Below are 19,869 nucleotides of genomic sequence, written 5' to 3'. Positions count from 1 at the left end.
TAACTCTGAGGACCCCCTAGGGGTCCCGGACCCCCTGTTGAAGACCCCTGGTCTACAATATAAATGATTGTGACATCACTCTGAAGCTGAATAAACACTGACAGCAACAGCAGGAATGCAGCTTTGAGTACAACCCGACTAAACGTTACTTTTTCTTTCTTCCCCTTTAGGCAGGGCTGGGGAATGATGTAAGAACATGCAAAAATCCACCAGATTTTGACAGTGAATTATTTGAGAATATTTAAGTAGGAGGCATTCATTCAGCTCATGTTGTTTTGCACTTCCCTTGTGTGTGACAACAAACATCTGCCTGTATGGCAAGTGGCGGACATTTTGTAGCCCCCCTAAACTGCTCTTGTCTTGCATGGTTTCCCCTGCCGTCAGTGTGTGAATGTGACATACATTGCAATGAGCTTTGAAAGGTTTTCTTGATTGAATAATTTAATTTGTCAAGAAATCTAAACGTATGTAAATGTGAAACATTTGGACTAAAAGGATAACACAAAATGGTCCGGGGGACTTGTTTCCATCGAGGTCTTATGAAATCAATTCATCAACCGAGCATATAATATTAACCCCTCATTTCAATGGGAATAATATCTCCACGTGTATTTTTTTGAAAGGGGGGGAGGGGGGGGGGGGGGGGTCACCGTTAATGTCCTGGTTTGTTTTTGTTCTTGTGAGATCGTTCATGTGCTTGATTCTGTGTGTGTGTGTGTGTGTGTGTGTGTGTGTGTGTGTGTGTGTGTGTGTGTGTGTGGGTGTGTGTGTGTGTGTACGCGCCTGTGACTGTGACTGTGCCATCAAATCTTAATCTCATATCACTCTGAACGGCATTAGCGGGACTAAACGTGCACGCGCTCCTCTGTGTGTGCGGGTCCACGTGTGCGTTATGTGTCATACACTCTTTTTGTTCGTGCGCTGACTGTGCTCATCACCAAAACTGTTTGGATTTGTGTGTTTGTGTTGTGCTTGCATCCGGTACGCTGTTGCATTTGTGCGTTGCACTGCATATGTTTGTGTGTGTGTGTGTGTGTGTGTGTGTGTGTGTGTGCGTGTGCGTGTGCGTGTGCGTGTGCGTGTGTGTGTGTGTGTGCGCGTGTGTGCGTGTGCGTGTGTGTGTGCGCACTGCAGTGTGTGTATAAGTGGTTTATGTTGGCGTAAACAGATTATGTGTGTGTTATAATCCTCTGTGTGTTTTCAGTGGATCAGGAGGCAGAGTGGATCCATCTGGCATATGGAGGGTTGCCGGTTCGATGCCTGCGGCTCCTGCTCCTCCTGGCTTTGTGCCGAAGTGTCCTTGAGCAAGAACACCAAACCCGATGAGCAGTTGGTGCCTTGCATTGCGTGTGTGTACATCCTTTTGTTTAAAGTGATAGTTCGCCTATTTTGTAACCACAGCTGTATGGAGTACTCACCTATAATGGACTTGTTTCGAGGGCATTATTTAGTCAACTGAATGCAGTGGTCAGAGATGTGGTCAGTTTTCTGCTGAATTAAAAGTAGTTCCATTGAGTTGCCCGACCCATTTTTTTGTAATCCACAAAACCGCCGTCATTATTATTGTTGACATATTTCTACTTCTACGAGTAATGCTCGTTCAACTTTGACCCCTCTGTAACATGGTACTATTTCTTCTCTTGAGTAGATCACTGCGCCGCACTATAACTCTATGGCGCCGCATCACTCACAGCGTATGCTCTGTGCTGCTGCGAGCTGCTGCAGCACACGCTGTTTATTTGTTGTGTGGTCGCTGCTGATCGCTCCTACTAGCCTTGAATAGCAGCTTAGCTAACCTTATCTGCCATTGCTAACACAAGGGAGATATATCCACGCATTTCTGGGTAAAAGAAAAAACGTCTTCACCGTTTCCCCAAGGATAAAGACAGCCAGCGAGCTTTCCCCTCTGGTCCCATATCTAACACTACGCTATGTCACTGGTGAGCACTTGCGCTCATAGCCACGGCAGCCCAGGCTGCTCAGCCTCTCGTCTGTAGTAAAAATAAAATATACACTTTCACTACTCACCAAAACAAAGACGGTTCTAAGATGTCGAAAGCCTACTGTCCTTAGTGGCAACACTCGTAGCCCCCCACCTCACGTCTAAAATACACATTTGGTCCAGAAAAGAAAATATTTCACTGGAAGTTTTAGCTACTCCACACCGCCCTCTACAGATCTTGTCAATAGAAAAGTCCATTGACCAGATTTTGCCTTCGGATGAAATAGTTTTTCTTTTATGGCAAAAAGTGCATTTTAGACGTGAAATTTAGACAGATTGCCCCCACTTCTGAAAGCAGGCTTTTTACTCTATGGAGATGTCTTTGTTTTGGTGAGAAGCGAAACTGTACTTTGTATTTTTACTACAGAGGAAAGGGTGCGCAGGCTTTCCTAAAGCGTAAGGGCTCATCGGTGACATAGCGCTACGCTATGGACCAGAGCTACCGATTGCCGAGCGTAAAACAACACTGGACTAATAAAATATATCGTCTGTACCATTGGTTCTCAAAGTGGGATCCGGGGACCCTCAGGGCAGGGTCTTTGAGGGAATATAAGGGGGTCCACAGCTAATAGTTAGGACCGAAGGCAAGATTTCAGCTTTCAGGAGCGACCAGGCGGATATCAGTGCAGACTGTTTTGGGGGCGTGTGCTGCGGCTGCCGCGGGACGCGCCCGTTGAGTTGAATGCGGCGCAGTGATCTACTCAAGAGAAGAAATAGTACCATGTTACAGAGGGGTCAAAGTTGAACGAGCATTACTCGTAGAAGTAGAAATATGTCAACAATAATAATGACGGCGGTTTTGTGGATTAGTTTATTACAAAAAAATGGGTCGGGCAACTCAATGGAACTACTTTTAATTCAGCAGAAAACTAAACCACATCTCTGACCACTGCATTCAGTTGACTAAATAATGCCCTCGAAACAAGTCCATTATAGGTGAGTACTCCATACAGCTGTGGTTACAAAATAGGCGAACTATCACTTTAAATATGTATCAATGCAATGTAAACGCAGTCCGACATGTGGACGCTGTGAGACATGTAGACTAGAGCAGTATTTCTCAAATGAAGGTACGTGTAATAGACTAGAGCAGTATTTCTCAAATGAAGGTACGTGTACCCCTAGGGGTACGCGGAGGTACTGCAGGGGGTACTCAGAAAACTTCCCCAAAAAAGAAAAATAGAAGTATAAATCATGATAATATTTTACATAGTTAAAAAATTAACTATGATCGAATTAGAAGGAGAAAAAACATTTATTGTTATGTTTAATGATGACACTTGGAGAAACCTTTTGTGATTCTGACATAAACCCAAAATACATGGTACCAGGCAACTGGGATGTGTTTGAATGTTGTTTGAATGTAAACTGGACTGAAATGTCATGGCCACATGCAGTGTTGAAAATAAATCTGTTCAGGAGGCACTGTTTGAAACTCTCACTCCCCATGTTTTGTGATGTTATACTCTTGAAAAGGGGCGTTATCAGAGAATTATATGGGGCTTTTAAGCCGTGACATCATTTTGTAGGCAGAGGAGAATCTGCCCCCAGAGCATTTCTGTCCCTCGCTATTTCAAAAAACAACGACTAAAAAATAACGACTAAAGTATCATTCTAACACTTTCCTTTCAATAACAAAGAGAAGAAAAATGTGTAAATAGTAAAAATAGTAAAAAGATTCACGGAAACTGGGTGCAGAAATTCTCCTCTGCCTACAAAATGATGTCATACTTAACAGCCCCATACCACTAGTTATGGTTTTAATTGCAGTTTTGTATGGAAAATGTTGTCGGGTAAAGGGGGTACTTGGATTCAAAAATCAGGGAAAGGGGATACTCTAGCCAAAATAGATTGAGAAACACTGGATTAGAGAATGACACAGGAGTGGATTTTCACTCCCGTCACGTCCCACTCCCGCGAAAAAAATCCCGTACCCATCCCAATCCTGGGCCAGAGTAAAAAAGAAAACCCCGTCCTGTACCACTCCTGTACAATGTCTCCTGGTCCCATCCCGCTCCTGCTCAGAATGGATCCTGATCACCTCCCGCTCCCGAAAAAAATAAAGTATCGCACAGATTTCTTTTCCATTTTGATCCATATTATATTTGATATCATGTTTGTTATTATATAATGTATAATTTTATAATGTTGGCAATTCGAAGACCTCACTTTCCTGTGCTTTTTTCCCTCCCAAACTGCTAATAAAGTAGCCTATTAAAGCAGTCATACAGGGCTGGGGATGATTTTTTTAAAGATTTTTCTTTTTTTATGCCTTTATTCGATAGGACAGTAGAATGACAGCAAAATGGGGGGAGAGGAGAGATGGGGAGTGACATGCAGCAAAGATTGTCTGTTTCGGGAATCAAACCGGCAACACCTTGAGGCACAATGCCTATGTGGCAATGCCTATGTGGTATACTATGCACCTAGACCAGTAGGCCAGCAGGCGCCCTGGGCTGAAGATGATTGCTCCAGATATGAATTCAATCATTGCAACTTTCCTCTGCACTGCGCAGAAAGTTTGAGTTCATACCTGGAGTTGTTGTCTTCTGTCTTGCTCCGCTGTACTGTACTCACTACTCAGGGATTGTGTATTCCATAAAGGATGAAACTGCGTTCACTTTACATATAATTATCCAAAAGACGATGACCCGCAGGAATTCCCGTCAAATGTCATCCTCTAATGTAGACACAGTAAGACATGTGGACCAGAGCCTTGTATTAGAGAGTTCTGCCAATGCCGGGTCAGAAACAACGCTGGTCACGTCGTTCATCTAACTCGAGATGTCACTTTTCCCTCATAGACTCCAATGCATTCTGTAAACCTCCGGTTTGTGCTTTGTCACTAGTCACCAATAGATGTGTTTGTAGAAGACCTTGCCCCATGAAGTGAACGAAGTTGGCGTAACTCTCCTAGAGCAGTGGTTCCCAACCATTTCAGGTCGCAACCCCAAAAATAATCATATTTTAACAGGGGACATTTTTAGAGGTATTAAAAGGTCCTTAAATTGTCACTTTAAACATGTGCAGATACCCCTTATACATTTACACTTTATGTTGGTTTGTTTACTGTTGAGTGAGGAAACAATGTTGCACATTAAGTAATTCATCTGGGGACCCCCCACTATCCTAGAGGGCTCTGATGTGGACGTATAGTGAGACATGTACACGCAGTGGGACATGTACATGCAGTGAGACATGTACACGCAGTGAGACGTACAAGCCGTGAGACATGTACACGCAGTGGGACATGTATGCAGTGAGACATGTAGACGCCGTCAAACATACGAACGCAGTGAGACATGTCATGTGTAACTTGAGGTGTGTTTCATTTCCTGGAGCTGTCACTCTGTCCGATGACATCACCACATGACTTTAACCCTTTAACACCCACTGAGGGGCCCCAAACTCTGTGTGTGTGTGTGTGTGTGTGTGTGTGTGTGTGTGTGTGTGTGTGTGTGTGTGTGTGTGTGTGTGTGTGTGTGTGTGTGTGTGTGTGTGTGTGTGTATAGGTCAGAAAGTATGACCCTGTGCCATTAACACGCTCCGAGGCCCCTGAACCGTGTAATCACAAAGTTGATGACCATACTGTGTGTGTGTGTGTGTGTGTGTGTGTGTGTGTGTGTGTGTGTGTGTGTGTGTGTGTGTGTGTGTGTGTGTGTGTGTGTGGTAGACTAAACACTGACCTACATTGCTATTTTTACTGATTGGAGCTCGTAATGAGCCCTATTAACTCCACTCACACGCACGCACGCACGCACACACACACACACACACTGCTCATGGCTCATTGTTATCCTAACCACTTGGACCCGGGGGTCCATATTAGGCAGGGGGGGGGGGGGGGGGGTCATTCGGTGTAAGTAGCCGCTCACAACAAGCTTGTAGGCCTAGATCTGTTACTTTGGCTCTTTGTCGTATGATCAAGTAGGACACACATGGGCAACGTATGTGCCCGGTCCTCAGTCTGACCATCTCTATTCGCTTTTAATGCCAACCCACTTTCCCTGTTTAAACTATGGCACTGCAAAAAATCACAACAACTTTAAAAACATGAACATTATATAAAAAAAGTCTTACTATTTAAAATAGTGAAACCATCAAAGAGAGAGGGGGGGGGGGGGGACATTGGAGGTCATATTATTGTACAAAAAACACAAAAAAAGGAAAAGGGGGGAGCAAAATAGCTGATCTACAAGCTCAGTGTGAGCATCGCTGCATTACTGCACCAAGCTCACTTAGTTGGAGCTTGTAAAAGATCGTCTATTTTCGCCGTTCGTCATGCACGATGGTCTGCGTGTCAGTATATTTCACATGTATACATTCTTCATACGATCTGTCACTATGTACATGCAGCATCTGGGCAGCCTGATTGCAGTTGTTGACCTCGGACATACCTTCATCAGTCAGTCTGAATATACGTACCAAACTTGGTAGACGATAGACTCAGATAGCAGTTGCTGGAAAGGGAAGTGTGCATGGAGGTCTACAACAGACATGAACAAGTCATGTTGAGGATGGGTATGTATCCAGCCCAGTGTAACCAAATTTGAGAGATCCGCATGATTCTCCATCTCACAGTGAACGCTGGAACCCTTCTGGTCTGGTACCAGCAAATGAGTGACGATGCACTGATCATTGGTCAGTCTTCCACAGAGGTATCCAGGGACGTGCTGGCCATTGGGAAAAGCGGGACAACTCCCGAACGGCTGGTTCACTTCCAGGCCGGCCATTAGGAAAAAATGTAAAATGAAATGTCTGCCTTCGTTTCATTTTGGGGGCTGGGCGGCCAACAAAGTAAATCGTCACTGTTGGGCAGAAACCTCGTATCTTCAAGTTTCAAATTTGTAAATGTTTTCGAAAAGCAAAGCCCTGCTTCATCATGCAAGGCCGTCGCACAAAAGTAGTGAAAACAGCAGATCTACAAGCACACAATGCCTCGCGGTGCGAGGCGTTGTTTAAATCAATACAAAACAAACGGTTGAGGACATACAAGGTTTCCACCCGACAACAACGAAATATAACTCATGTAATTGGCCCACTGGCTTGTCACTTGTCATGATCTGAAATGGCAAATCTTTGAGTAGCAGCAGCGCTACAGAGAGATCTCTCTATAGCGCGCAATGAGGGCCTCTCCAACTCTTTTTCCCAGGCTGAATCAGGGGCCCAGCATGTCCCTGGAGGTATCCACATGTCTCCACACGAATGCACTTATCAAATCACGGGGGTTATCATCTTCCTGAGACTCTGTACTTTAGTGACTGAGCCGTCCATCTTCTCAGACACCTTAGAATAGACAGGTAAAAACCTATAAAAACCTGATTAAAGGGTGTATCAAACTTCTCCCTATAGTGATTCTGCTTGGGTAATTTTTGTATCGTGCATAGTTATATTTGCAGAAATGAGCAGAAATAAGAAGTAGAGGTCACCTAACTTGTGTTTTGCTGGTTTTCTGGAATATTTTATCTAATTCAGGTGTAAGGATGTTTGGTACTTTTCTTTTTACAAATATTATTATTCCTGTGTATTTGATCATTGCAGAGGCTGTAAAAATCACAATAATCAGTTATTTGGCCATTTAACAAGATAATATGGCCATTAAGATATTTATTAAGTCAATATTTTTGTAAACCAATGGTCACTACCAAACCTTTTTCAGTTGAGCAATGTACCTTTCTCTGTAGAATACATTTCTGCTCAGGAAATATTTGTATTGTGCATATTTGAGATAAATAAAGTAATTATTAAGGGTGGGGAAGTTAACGCGATATTAACTAATTAACGCAAAATCCTTTTATCGGCTATAATATTTTTAACGTGCGATTAACGTGGTGATTTTTGCCCCCCGGTGCAGTGAGTTTTGAGCCTCGGTGCACCCCGTAGTCAGGAAGTGAATGCAGCCTCAGAGACGCGCAGTAGTAAACAAGAGAGTCACACAGACAAGCCGTTTTCCAATCCGAAGGGTTCGCACTTTGAAGTGCGCATATGAAGGGCTATGACGTCACTGGGCCGCGCCTAGTGCTGTCCCATTTAGTAGACTGCGTTAACCTAGGGTAACCTACCCTTGGAATGTGCACTACTCCACAGTGCAACGCGCCTCCACGATTCAACCCGGATCAAAACAAAAACAACAGTGTCTGCTGTCCATCGCATAACTTTTATCCACAAAAGAGCTCTCTAACTTCTTGTTTGGTGCCACAGAGTTTAATTGTAAGGTGTTTTAGGTATAGTATTTAGTTGTATAAACTTCATAATTAATCATGACAGAGCCTATTTAAAAATATGATCGGCGTTGTCGGAAGGATCTGAGAACCGCAGTGTCTCGTCTCGGGGCGGGCAGCTCTACGCATCGAATCCCTCTGAAGGCAACTTGTTCTCGGCTCCACGGCTCTGCTCCCCTCCCTTGGAATTGGTGGTGGAACATGACAGATTTGTTGTTGTGGCTTAATTAACAGGCAATCCATCAAATTGTTTTCTTAATATGATTAGATATGAAAGAAACCGCCTCTGTATAATGCTTGGTTGAATGTTTTGTTTTCAATGTTTTCAAGTAACATGACAAACTCATGTTAGTCTATATAGTTTATACCATTCATTGCATATTCTACTGAGCATACCGTTATTAATTCAGATTGTCCAGTGTATTGTATATGTGCGTTATGTTATTTCCAATTAAATAAACAATCTAACTACCACTGAGTTCCCGTGGCAAAGAACTTCGAGCATCAGGTTTGGTATTTGAGTGTTGTTTAACATAATATAGGTCTATAGCCAGTGCTTAATTTGTCAATGAAAAGGTGGGGGATTCTGGGTTTTGTGTGCACACGCGCACATGCACGCACATGCACGCGTGCACGCACACCTGCACGCACATGCACGCACACCCGGTGCACATTTTCCGAATACACCAAGTATAACATTATTGCGGAATCAACAGTAATATCTATAATAGGCCTATATTAAGTTATATTACTTTTTTTTAACCCGTAAAAGAAAATAGATAGATGTACGACATCCAGCTCCTTTTAAAACAGAATCCAATTTATTGGAAAAATACGTCTCCAATCAGTCATACAAACTTTATTTGACAGCTGTGATCAGTGCATTTACCAGACATTTAAACTGTCAGTAATTTTACCCCATGCTCTGTATGGTCTGCTCTTTCCCCTACACCCTACCTCAGAATAAAGGGATAGGGGTTTAAGTCAGTAGTGAGGTTAATAAATCACACAAGGATAGACCCCTGTAGATAGACCCCCTGTAGTAACTCTGAGGACTCTGAGCAACCCCCTGTTGAAGACCCCTGCCTATATTATCCTGGCTTAAATAATAAATATTTTCTTTTCTGGATTCTGGCTAAAAAGTGTATTTTAGACGTGAGGTGGGGGACTCTAGCTGGGTGTTCCCACTAAGGGTCTTTCAGCTCCCTAAAACAGTCTGTTTCGGTGAGTACACGTCAAAGTGTAGTTTTATTTATTAACAGGGGAGAGGCTGAGCAGTGAGCACATAACGTTAACGACCAGAGCTCCTCCAGTTTGTTTGGCTAACGTGAAGGCTAGGCTACGCTAACTGGCTAACAGCAACAGTCAGTGCTTGAGAATTGAATGTGCTGCGGGTTATGCAAATGCTTTATCATAACGTGCACAAAACCGTGCTTTAAATGTAAACGTCGCATGATCCACACATGTAAGCGTGCCGGGCTGGTTACAGGTCTGTCCCCCTCACGGCTCCCGGCCGTTTGACAGCATTCAGCACAGCACAGCGCAGCGCAGCTGAATCTGATCCAGTCAACGGCCGCGTCATAACTGTGCGCAAGTTGCTGCGCTGACAGACCTACAAGCCATATTGCATCTCTGGTTGATATGGGTGGATAGCTTGTAGATCTGTTCTTTTTGTGCAGGGAAGGTCCCGGATCCTTGATTCCAAATCGAATAGGTGGCGGATCCAATCAAATAGGTCCCGGTCCGTAAAAGCGAGGTAGCGGAACAAGATCCGGCTTGTTCCGGCACAAATTAAGCACTGTCTATAGCCTATAACAACGTGTGAACGTGTCCACTAATAAACGAGGAACCAATTCAGAATATAATCAAACATCAGAATGAACTGTAAATAGAAATGGATAGAGAGTAGGCCTACTAGGCTATGGCAACATCAAATCGGGAATAGAGTATTTCCCTTAATTACAGATGTTATGAATAGGCTACGTGAAACAATAATAGCTATTGACATAATGTGTGATTTAGTCCTAAATTCGCATAGGCTATAAATAAATAAACGTTAACGATGGGGGAACAATTATTTTTGCTTTATTCTCCACTGCTCTGTAATATACAAAACAGATGCTCAGAACTCAAATGACAATTAGTGGAAATGTTTTATTCTCTCACCTTCACACACTTCAGAATGAGAAAATACTGTATTAGGGTCCATTTGATTATAGGCCTATCCTAGTGTAATATCTGTGGGTTAGAAGTAGAACTCGGCATTCAGTCTTCACTATAATAACTAAATAAAGCTTCAGATCTTTGTCATATTTCCGTAAAAAGAATTACCGGTACTAAATAGGGGTGCCATAATTGTAACACCAGTCCAGGGTGCAGTGCCTCAGAATACTTTGATAATGTTTCAAATGTAGCCTATCAATATTACTTCAGTTAAACCTAGAGCCTCTATGCTTTGTAAAAGGCTGCACTGTACTTGAGTAATTTTTCCATACACAAACTCTTCACACAATAGATTACAAGCTCACAACGCATCTTATGTGAGCTTGTAGATCGGCTATTTTTGGTGAATGTTCCACCCAGAATAGGGATGCTATGGTTAAAGTGATTAAATGCCAAGTAAAAAGTTAATTTATTTCTAATCTGTCCTAATGGAAACGCACATTTTGCCCCAGAATACTTTGATAATATTTAAAATGTAGCCTATCAATATTACTTCAGTTAAACCTAGAGCCTCTATGCTTTGTAAAAGGCTGCACTGTACTTGAGTAATTTTTCCATACACAAAATAAAAGATTAAAAGCTCACAAAGCATCTTATTGTGAGCTTGTAGATCAGCTATTTTTGGTGAATGTTCCCCCCAGAATAGGGATGATGTGGTTAAAGTGATTAAATATATAAAAGTTAATTTAAATCTGTCCTAATGGAAACATTTTCTCGAATATTCTGGACAGTAAGCCTATTTCTCATATAGAATTTGAATAAACTAGGTATTTGTCTACCTCCCATGTTGATATGAGTATTATATATCTGTTTATGGTAGTTTTAGAACAGATAAAAAATATGCGATTAATTTGCGATTAATCGTGATTAATTATGGACAATCGTGCAATTAATTCGATTAAATATTTTAATCGATCCCCAGCCCTAGTAATTATGCATTTAAATGTATGAATAATTTGGCACTAGGTAGACAGTAATTTCCTTAACCAAAAAACTATTCACATTGTATCAAATGTATATGTACATTTATGCTGATCAATTGTGCAAACTGGATCATTTTAAAGTATTCCTGAAGTGGTCACACAGGCTCCCTGCTTGAGTGACCAGCTGCATTCAATCGCCTCTGCAATCAAGCCAGCCCTATTTAAGCAGCAGTCTCACTCTAGGCAGTGCCAGATTGTCTTGTGTGTTCACCAAGCTCTCCAGCATTTTTCAAGCTTTATATATATATATATATATCAAAATTACCGTCCTCCTCTTTGTTTCTTAGACGACAACGATTTTTGCTAAGCCCTTGCCTGTACCTCTGCCTCACTGAAAGTGTTTTTTGGATTTTGATCTTTGCCTAACCACTGTTTATGATTTTGCCTGCTCCTTGTCTGTTTAAGTGCCTTTCTGCACCTTAGTACTTTGGACACTGCCTGACAGTGAGAAAAAAACAGCTCAATTCCTAGCTGACACAAAACCTCTTGGCAATGGCAGCTCAACCTTTTCTAGCGCCTCATTCTACAGAAGGCCCCAGGTGTTTGCTTTGTACAAAATACATTCATGATAAAGAAAAGAGACAGACCATTGGTACATCTGGCTTAAGCACAATAAAAGAAAAGGCAGCTCTGTGGGCCAAGGTGCCAGTACCTGATGGTGATGAGCCATATAAATCATTTACTTGTGTGCAAGAAAGAATCACAAGCATGAACACAACACATTCCACGGCACATTCCACTAGTAGGTTAATGTTTAGAACATATTTAGAGAGGAAACAAAAAGAGTATGGCATTAAGGAAGATGTGGATGTAGCTGATGTGGATATACCCAAAGAAGTATATGAAGATACACAACATAAAAAGAGAATCTCTGATCGAGTTGTCAATAAGACAAATTCCATCTGCTTCATTTGTAACAACAGAACAATTAAAGACACAATAGAGAAACAAAGCTCATGCTGATGGTGGCCTTGGCCATTATAGTGAAGACAGGGCATTCAAGAAAATAATTGACCAGTTACATTCACACAATGTACCCGGAGACAAGTTTGAAGGGGCAGCAAAGAGACTTGATCTCCTGAGTGGACAGTCTTTTGATATATTTGCTGTAGACGTGTACTATCATCACAGCTGCTATGTTTCACTTACTAGACCTGTCAAATGTAAAAAAACAGAACTGGACAAAGATGGAGAGGCAAAAGTGAATGATATGAAGACTTAAGTTATTGAGGAATTCATGACTTTAATTGAGATGAAAATTATTAAGGATAAGGAAGCTTATCTGATGTGCTATCCCTCCCCCTTTTTACAGCCACGGCCGCCACACCACCCCAAGTCCTTGGTCTTCTCCTCTGCCTCTTCCGCCATCTTCAACTGCTTCATCTCCTCTTCCTCCATCTCCTCTTTCTTCACCTCTTTCTCCATCGCCTCTTCCTCGATGTCCTCTTCCTCCACCTCTTCCTCGCTCTCCAACTCCTCTTCCTCGATCTCCTCCTTGTCCTTCTCTCCCTCTGTGTCCTCCATCTCCCCCTTGTTCTCTTTCTCCTTGACCTCTTGCTCCTGCACTGAATGCCCTCCTTTGCACTTCAACAAAACAGCTCTGGATTGCCAAATGTATTTGATATAGTCTTCGACCTCTTATTACAAGAGTAAATTCTTCCTGAGCCGGAGCGACGGAAGGATCCTCCTCACGCTCTGCTGGGTCCATTCTCTATAGGAATATAAATAAGAATATTTCAGATTGCAAACGAAACACTTAGGATAAAGCCTTTTTGAAAGAAGATAATTGATTCTGAAAAACTGTGGACAGGTGAACCACACTGGTACAAGACCGTCATCTGTCTGTTGCCAGCCATTGTTCTCTGGTGTGGGATAATCAATATCTTTCTGAAGACACTGTTTCCAAATGTTTGCTTGTAAGTTAGATCTCTTCAGATGTTCTAGTGAGCTACTTTTGTCAGGAAGAAGACCCAAACTAGATTTTACCCTCTGTTGCTCATACATTCGGATTCGTGTTTCAACATAGTCTTCCCCAGTGGTGAAAGTGAGCCGGAACGGCCGGAACCCCCGTTCCGTTAAAACATTCGGAGCCGGAACGGCGTTCCGTTAAGAAGAGGAGAAGCCAGCTGTCAAAATCCCATGTTAAATAGCCAGCCACAAACGCACGTCCAGGAAGAAAACAATAGCCTATACTAAAGTCAGATTAACATACAGTACACAAGTGTACTAGTTATATTTTCTGATAAAGTGCTTCTAAATTATTCCCGTGGGTTTGTGTAGGTCAGTGTGATCCAATCTGTTTGCGTTTCAGTGTTTGTTTGACACGGAGCGAGTGGGTGGGACGTTCGCGAACGAATCGAGTCTTTTGAACGGCTCTTTCTAATGAACAGTGGTGGGAAAATTACTCAATTTCTTTAGAAATATCAATACTGCAATCAAGTAGAAGTTTGGAATGTTAATGTACTTGAGTAGTAGAAGTTTCAAAATGTAGGCCTACGTCTTTTGAACGGCTCTTTGAAAGGAACGGATCCCAGAGATCCGGCTCACTTCAAAGAGCCATAAATCCCATCTCTAGGAGGACTCGTGTCTGTGCCTGCATGCGGCAATAAATGCAGAATAGACCAAAATTATTCAATTCTGCATCTGGAAATGGGAGATGTAGTGGAGTAGAATTAAAAGTATTGGAAATACTCCAGTAAAGTAGGCTAGGCTATACTTAAAACCTGTACTTAAATACAGTACTTTAGTAAATGTAGGTCTACTTAGTTACTTTAGATAACTGGTTATAATAATATTAATAATAATATATATAATAATATAATAAATATAATAATAATATAGGCCTATATATGCTTACCCTTCTGTATGGAACAATGAACAATATGAAGAGGCTTATTATAGAAGGGCAGCAGGTGGGCCTCCCAAAATGCAGTTTTCTATGCATTTCAGGGGTTTTGGGGGATTAGAGCCTCCCAAATTTTTTTCGGCCGCGCGGCCAATTTATGACAGTTCCGGCAAGAATTTCAAACCACTTTCACCACTGGTCTTCCCCCTCTTTTCCAGGGTACATTACTGTCTGCATGAAGGTCAGCATGCTCTCAAGGTGTTGCATTGAGACTGGAACAATCTCCACTGTAGTCAGTAGGGTATACTTGTTCTCTGCCACCATTTTCTTGAATGGTTTAACCTTTCCAACTTTTAAGGGATACGAGGTTGTGTCACATCCTGTGATAGTATGTTAAGATGGCAAGACATCACATACTTCCTTCCCATATGCTTTACATACATTGCCAATGTCTACGTATCTCTCTTTGTCTAACTTCATGAACCATTTCTCAGCAGGATCAACATTGCTAAAGGCATACAAAAGCAAAATATATATGTCAGTATCTGCAGCAACAATCACAACAGGTTTGTCTGACAATGATGCAAGGCAAGGCAAGGCAACTTTATTTATAGAGTACCTTTCATACAACAACACAATTCAAAGTGCTTTACAGAATAAAAACAGATAGAAAAAAATAAAATACATACATTTAAAACAAGAAAATAATATAATCATAGGGTAGAATAAGCAATATCAAATAAATAGGTTTTTAAATTGGACTATGGTTGGGGATTGTCTGATATAAAGAGGAACAATTGGCAGGCCAGCCCCAGATGGGGCTCTAGGGGGTTCATAAGGCTTCAACATGTCCAGGAGATAGCTGGGCCCAGAGCCACAGAGACATTTATAGACAAGTAACAGAATCTTAAAATCAATTCTCTGGGAGACTGGTTGCCAATGTAAGGATTTTAAAACTGGTGTAACATGGTGATATTTTCTAGTATTTGTCAGGACTCTAGCAGCAGCATTCTGAATCAGTTGAAGTTTTCTAAGGGCTTTGCTTGTCCTGTGAACAGACCGTTACAGTAGTCCAGTCTACTGGAAACAAAAGCGTGTATAAGTGTCTCTAAATCTTGCTTGGACAGTAAGAAATGACTCCCTGTCTCTGCTTATGCATGCCAAACAACTCTTGTTTCTGCTTCATGATGGTTGCATTGCTCAAGGACATCTTCAGATGTGATCAACAAAGCATTGTCAGATTCCGTAAAAACTAGTGGGATGTCAAAATGTGATCTGACTGAGTCACTCTTGTAGTAATTAGCAAGAAATGTAATTAGTTCTGCCTTGTTTTCACCACTATTTAAAAAGGTATTCCAATCTTTGCCCTGTGGCATGATTGTCCTGCTTGTCCCCTTCTCTTTTGAGTCAAGGCTTTGATTCTGTCTTTCCCATCCATGACCATCACTAGTTTTGCGGCATTCAATGGCTTTGGTGGCATGCAAAATCGAAGTAGACTATCTGCATATTCCCCCCATGTCTTCTTTGGGGAAACAGCAGCCATGCCATCAATAATCCACTCTGCTCAAATGGGGGCTTCACCATCTGCCTTAGCCTCTGTGATCAAATGGTTCCGGAGTGTTGCTTTTGATCCTTGCCTCAGGTCCTTATCTTCTGTAGAAAGAGCTAATGGTACAGAGGTTAAAAGATATGAATGAGCGTTTCTTGCACTGGTAGATTTGCCTACAAGACTGCCGAAAGCCTGCTTTTCCTCTTTCAGTATATTAATAACTCTTGGTGCTTTCTTTGGTTTTTCTAATCCAGTTTTAGTCGCTAATGGCCATAGTATCTTGTTAAATGGCCATAACTGATTATTGTGATTTTTACAGCCTCTGCAATGATCAAATACAAAGGAATAATAATATTTGTAAAAAGAAAAAGTATAACGTCACTAAAAGAAAATGACCATGTATTTGCATTGAGTCATTATTTAAGCATATTGTATGCTAATTAAACACTATAAACATGCTCAATGGTTATATTCCAAACATCCTTACACCTGAATTAGATAAAATATTCATTCATTTAGCAGAAAACCAGCAAAACACAAACAAGTTAGGTGACCTCTACTTTTTATTTCTGCTCATTTATGCAAATATGCAAATTATCTCATTAACTATGTGTCAAAAATCCCTATAGGAACAACGGAGAGAAGTTTGATACACCCTTTAATCAGGTTTTTATACGTTTTTACCATTCCTCATGATCAAATTGCGGTCATCCCCAGGCTTAGCTTGAGGCTCCCTGTCAAATATCCCCTGCATCTTTTTGACAAACACCTTCATCTTTTTGAAAAAGCCTGGATTTGTGCCATCCGATAACTGCTTCCTTTTGACACCTGGTGGGTTACAGGAGATGTTCTTGGCGCCCTTCGGATAGCGTTGGATAAGTTCTTCCACTGATATGTAGGGCAAGCTGTTGCTCAATTCGGAGGTCCTGGGTGCCGCTTCTCCGCTGTTAGTGGGAAGTTGAGTTTGGCTTTTCACTCAAACTCGCTCGCTCATTGTCCAATCCAGCAGATGACAATGTGGTCGCTGGTCTTGGTGCTGCAGGAACATTGGAGGTCTGAGCAGAGGTCTCAGAGAGGCTCAGAGAGGTGAGCTCCTTGTTCAGCTGATCCAGAATGATCTTCTGCTGAGGAGAGGCAGTGTTGATGGTGGACTGAGGTGCTGGGGAGTGTTCGGCACCGCTGTGGCATGTGTGCTGGATGGGAGTGGACGCACTGGTTCTTTGGCCACCCTAATCCACTTGTCGTTAACCTTAGTCCACCTGGCGCCTGTCTGAGTCGTCTTGGTGGTTTGGGAGCTCTGCTCACGTATTTGCGGCTTGACCATGGGTAGGCTGAAATCCTCCACTTGATTGAACAACCGGGAGAACAACTGGCACAAAAGGGTTGTAGAAGAAGGTGTCAACGTATTTTTCAGCAATCAAGAGAAAGTGGTAAACCCCAAATTGTTGTCAATTATTTTCAGGGCCGAGTGCACGTTCCACTTCCGACGCCTGGAAAAGATGCATTCATTCATCAAGAACGGGTCGAATCTGTGTGTATGTTCCTTAGTAGGAACCGTGTTTGTAGGGATAGGGAAGGTAATGGGGTAGTTCCACACCCCGTAGAAGTCAGTCTGAAACTGTTGCTTTACATTTTTTGAGATCTCCGCTATTGCTTGGTCGCTCAGAACCTCACCAGGATTGGGAATCAGATGTGTCTGACTGCCCAGCATACTTATTTCAACATCGTATTCCAGCCAGATTTGGCCATTTCCAAAAGAATAGGGTTTCGTGCATCTGAATTGACTCATCGTTCTCTTGAAGACGGCCACCATGATCTCGTAGATCTTGCAGATCGTTTCCCAATATGAAGGGAAGGGTTCAAGGTTCAAATACCACGAGAAGCTACCGTAGCTGGAGGAAGAATCACGCATCACAACCTCTTTCTCCACGCAGAAGACTCTGCTGCAGGTGTTGATGCAGGACTGCAGAAAGAGTTCATGTGGCTGCACGGCAGTGTACGGCTCTGCAGTGTTATTTCTTAGGGTCGCGACATGGATGAACCCTTCTTCTTTGAGGTATTGAATGTGAAAGAAAGATTGAGCTAGGTTGTAGGGCTGGCTAGCTTCACCATGGCTACATCGGTAAGGATGTGGATATCAAGGATAGTTGGGGTATTCCATTGTTATGTTATTGTTTTATTCTAAATAAGACAGAAATACAGATACATTAAATAATGCAACATAGTGACAACATTTCAGCAATACATACAAGGTAAATATTCTCTTCATAGTATCAAGTTAAGATAGGATAAGGATTACACTCACAAAGGAGCAACATAATATGCAATGTTCACTGCAAGTCATAAATAGCCTACATACTGTACTGAAATCAATATAACAATTCAATCCATCTTCATACAAACATTAGCACACTAGAGGGTATTTAAACACTACAATATCAATAAAAGAACATAATAACAAGGCATTCAACTCACTTAATGCAACGCATAGCAGGGTATGGTGCAGGCTCAGGCCAGGACTCAGGTGTTGTCTCTACTGCTGCTGAACTGGAGTGAGGCACCCAGGCAGTTTAAATAGCCAGCAGGTAATGAGTGTGAGTGGGAGCAGGTGTGGTGAAGCTGATCATGATGGGCCAGGGGGAGGGGTTGCTGTCCAATATGAATCTTTTGTACAGAATGAATATCTTGGTGAGGGTAATCCTGATGTTGGGTAATTCTTCTTTCATCTTTGGTAGATGCATATGGTATGTGGTTGCAAAGGGAGCGGCCCTTTCAATGGGAGCGGCCTCAATGACAAAAACCTTTGTAACAAGCAGTATGTCATCTTTTACAAGTGCCTGCACCTCCACGATGCTTCCTTCCGGGATCCCGAAGAAATACTCCTCCATGGCTGGTGATACATAAGGGCTGTGACAACTGCATCCAATTGACTGTATGCCTTTAGAGGACAGACTGCTACTGGAATTTCGGTTTGAAAGTTGGCGTAAGGAGTCGCATGGCTCAAACACGCCTTCCGTTATCACCGACGGGTCCACCGGAGACAGTTTCCTCACTCCGCTGCAGACCTCTGTGATTCTGCCACGTACCCACACTTTTCCTTTTCTGAACATAAATCACTGATATTCACCAGTTTGTGCACATTCTCGGTGTAGCGTTCCATGTTATCCATATTGGATCCTCCACGGTTATTGTACTCTTGTTGAAGTTCGGCATGTCTTGTCATTGGCTTGACCGAATGTAATTAATGTTTTCGGCCCAACCACCATCGCGGAACTGTCATAAGGAAGGCTGGTACAGGATATCTTTGTACAACTCCAATGCAATTTCCTCCACCTGGTTTTGTTGACCTGCTTTGTGTGTTTTTAGAGACAGCCTCTCTCACAAAGTGGAGAAAGCCCTATCCACAGCAGAATGCCACAGGGTTAGTTTGCAGCTAAAAAATCTTGCAAGCATGCTCTCGTAATATTGTCCGTTTTCCACCTGCGTTTACTATGACCCTGGTATCTGCTCCCACTACAAGAGTGCCATCCTGCAATTTGATGGCACAGAAGCTGGTTCCGGTGATTTCCAGTTCCTCAGACACTCTGGTCTCCGTGTCCTGGGTGATCTGGGCCTGGGCGTCATCCAGAGCCTCCCTGGCGGACTGGAGGACCACCCTCCACAGCTCCTCTGTGTCCTGGACCGTCTGCTGGACCTGCTGCCTCCCGCTCTCCTCCACGTGCTGCTGGTCACACAGACTCTGGCCTCGCCTCCTCAGGTTGTTCACGATGCAGTCTCCCTCTGGCTGGGAGCTCAGTATGGCCTCTGCCGTGTGGCATCTCTCTCCAGTTGGTATGTGAAGGCCCAGGACCTGGATGGGAGTGGACGCACTGGCTCTTTGGCCACCCTAATCCACTTGTCAACCTTAGTCCACCTGGCGCCTGTCTGAATCGTCTTGGTGGTTTTGGAGCTCTGCTCACGTATTTGCGGATTGACCATGGGTAGACTGAAATCCTCCACTTGACTGAACAACCGGGAGAACAACTGGCACTGTGAGTCCAGGTAAA

Source organism: Nannobrachium achirus, assembly GCF_963921795.1.
Source record: "Nannobrachium achirus genome assembly, chromosome: 13".
Classification (NCBI taxonomy): Eukaryota; Metazoa; Chordata; class Actinopteri; order Myctophiformes; family Myctophidae; genus Nannobrachium; species Nannobrachium achirus.
This window is presented reverse-complemented; position numbering follows the sequence as displayed.